This window comes from Notothenia coriiceps, unplaced genomic scaffold (assembly GCF_000735185.1).
Source record: "Notothenia coriiceps isolate Sejong01 unplaced genomic scaffold, NC01 NC01_scaffold00012068, whole genome shotgun sequence".
Classification (NCBI taxonomy): domain Eukaryota; kingdom Metazoa; phylum Chordata; class Actinopteri; order Perciformes; family Nototheniidae; genus Notothenia; species Notothenia coriiceps.
The window spans coordinates 4,568-7,726 of NW_011344769.1; the positions used below are offsets into that span (position 1 = coordinate 4,568).

The 3,159-nt window shown below is 39.8% G+C and overlaps 1 long non-coding RNA gene across 1 annotated transcript; it reads left to right on the forward strand.

The window, feature by feature from the left end:
* The first annotated feature begins 379 nt into the window (after positions 1–379).
* LOC104947152 (uncharacterized) lies at positions 380–2,244 on the forward strand. The gene is made up of 4 exons (XR_798529.1): positions 380–483; positions 1,627–1,681; positions 1,834–1,870; positions 2,103–2,244. It is a non-coding gene; the product is annotated as an uncharacterized lncRNA (long non-coding RNA).
* The last annotated feature ends 915 nt before the right edge of the window (positions 2,245–3,159 follow it).

Consider the following 3,159-nt stretch of genomic DNA (forward strand, 5'->3'; position numbering starts at 1 on the left):
TAAAGATAATGAGCAGGGTGAGAAAAGGTTAATGAAAATCATTCAAATACTGAGGAATGCACTTTTAAAATAGCATGACTTTGCAATGTCTGAGCATTCTGGCCAGCTCCTGAAAGCACTACTGTCTCATGGTGTACTGCAGGAATATGGTGGATGTTAGGACCTGGGGGCCTTCTCTCCCTGTGCGTGTGTGTGTGTGTGTGTGTGTGTGTGTGTGTGTGTGTGTGTGTGTGTGTGTGTGTGTGTGTGTGTGTGTGTGTGTGTGTGTGTGTGTGTGTGGTTGGTAGGGTGGGGTTGATGACGCATTGAAAAAGAACTCAGATCTTTTTGCTCAACTGGTTTTGTGAACTCTGGCAGTGGGAGTGTCCTCCTGCCTGAATAGCTGCTCTCTCTCTCTCTCTCTCTCTCTCTCTCTATCTGTGCCTTCAGCTCTCTCGCCCTGTCAGCCTCTCCTGTCTCTCCACAGCATTAGCAGAAGTCACAGTAAGTACTAAAAACTGCTTCTTGTCATGATTGTTACTGTATATTTCAGTCTAAATACAGGTCTGATGTGTTTAGTGAACTGTTAGTCTTGGGTGTGCCGGTTTTATGAAGTGTGTGTTTATGTTGTTGAACCGTATTGTATTGTGTGTTTGTGCTGAAACCTGACACTGTACCGGAAGGTAAAGGCTTGTTGTGAAGCTTAGAGCTGGAAAATACAGAATAAAATAGGGGGGAAAGAATCCAGTCCTTTCAAAAATGTTGCTTTGGTGAAAACAGACAGGGAGTGGCTGTAAAATGTATTTCAATAAGTTCAGTTATTAACAAAGTAACTTGTAAAAAGCAGCTGAATCAGACTGTCAGACGGATATGAAGGAAATATTTAGATCTGTTGTTTATACAGATCTACCACAGTGAAAAATACTTCATAGCAAGTAAAAAAAATCATGCATTCAACTACTGATTTACAAATTGTAGAAGCAAAATGCACTGAAGCCTTCAAAGTAAATACACAACATACATAGTTCAGAACAGCTCCTTGCAAATTCTTATAATATATATTTTCTCACAACAAGTATTTTATTAAAAGGCAGTTAGTCGATTAAGTTGTAAATTGAAAACTATTTGGATGATAGATTGTTAATTAAGATTTATAAAATAAATATGTTCAAAGGTTTTAAAATGGGAGAATTCTCTGCTTCTCCTGGTCATTTTTAAATAAGTTATTGTAAATTATTGATTTACACCTTGGTAAACCTAATATTTGACTTCAATATTTACACAAGAACAAGGAATCAGATGTTGTTACTTTTTGCTTCACAATATTGTGATGGACAGTTTTCTGTTTTACAGAGGAAACTATTGATTAAAGAACACATAAATGAACATAATATACATTTGGGTTGTATAATCTCAAAAAACACAGGCTGCCTACAGTCTTAATTAATTTTATTTTCTGACTAAAATCTATCAACACAACGGTAAATCAGTCTAGTGCTAGGGTTATGTAACAACTCTAGCACTAGATGTTCCGTTGTGTTGATAGATGTTATGCTTTTGTATACAAATGTATCTATTTCACATAGGTAAGTTCTTGCATCACATCTTTTGTTCATACCTGATGTTTTCCATTTTTTTTTGGAACAGACGACAAAATGAATCTTGCGAAAAGACTGATCGGAGGCATCATTGATGTTGTAAGGTGAGCACAAACTGTTTTCAAGAAGGCCTACATCTAAGTGCTAAGCTAGGCTAACCATGTTCTGGGCCTATCGCTGTATCGATCGATCGATCGTATCGATCGATCTTCTAACAGCAGTTCTCTTTCTCATGTCTTTATTCTTTCTCCGACAGCAACATCGATCCGGCTCAGTTTGTGCCATCATCACCTGTAAGTACAGACGCTAGGAAATATTGGGTTTAAAACCTGATGAATCAGCAAAAGCTCCTTCTCAAGCTAACACATCCTATTTGTCTAAAGTATTTGTTAGTCCTTAGACCCAAATGTATCACTTTTTAAATGTCGACCTGTTCCCACGTTATGCCCCAATCTCTCTGTGTGTGTGTGTGTGTGTGTGTGTGTGTGTGTGTGTGTGTGTGTGTGTGTGTGTGTGTATTTGCAGCCTCCTCAACGCAGACCTCTAAACTTCGCTGAGGCTCACGAGAATGATGAGGAGAAACAGTTTCGGAGAGTTTTCCAACAGCTGGCTGGAGATGTGAGTCCATAATATTGCTTATGTATGTATTATATTCCTGAATGCTCTCCTGTCTGCGTGCTCTGCATTCTTTGTTTTTAGTTGGAGTTTTTCCTCTAAATCTGTGGTACCCACCCATTTCCTCTCTATCCTCCCAACACACATACGCCTCCATAATGAGTTGGAAAGTAACAGGAACAGGGAGACACAGATATTAACCTCACTCAGATTTCACGTTCTGCTGAAAACTGAAATTTAACCGATGACTTCCGAAACACTGTACAGTATATTGTTGTTAATTTCGTCAAGTTTTCCGAAATTTGTGTGAATTGTCATAATAATGCTGCGTTTCACACAACTCATCACATTTCCAGAGCTCCTTCCAGGTGTTCTACTTCAGTCAAATGCATGTAACTGATCCCCCCCGACTGAAGAAGCAAAAGCTGTATATAAGAAATGGACATACTGTAGTCACCAATACATCCACATTTGTTTATTGACAACGTTTTTCAAACTTCGATATGGAAGTTATTTTGTCGATATTTTAAAGACGTTACATTACATGTCATTTATAGCTGATGCTTTTATCCAAAGTGACTTACGAACACTTCAAACCATTGGCATGCCTATGGGAGCATTCTGGGGTTAAGTATCTAGTATCTAGCCCAAGTCCACTTTGGCGTGTTGGCTGCAGGGTTAGGGTTAGGGCTGGGGATCGAACCACTAGTCTCAGGTCCCGTCCACACGGAGACGAAACGGATTTCGAACCGAGGGTCGATTTCAAAAAAGTCTTCCGTCCAGACGGAATCGGCTCAAAAAATGTGTCGGTCCAAACGAAACCGCTGGAGACGCTGTAGTACATATGCCGGGCCTGTAAGTGGCGCTGTACTTCCTCCACAAAATACACCAAAAGCAGCGAATAAGACCCCCCCGAGCATGGGCATAACGCATAAACAAACAGCTGTAGATTTTGCACTAAAATCTG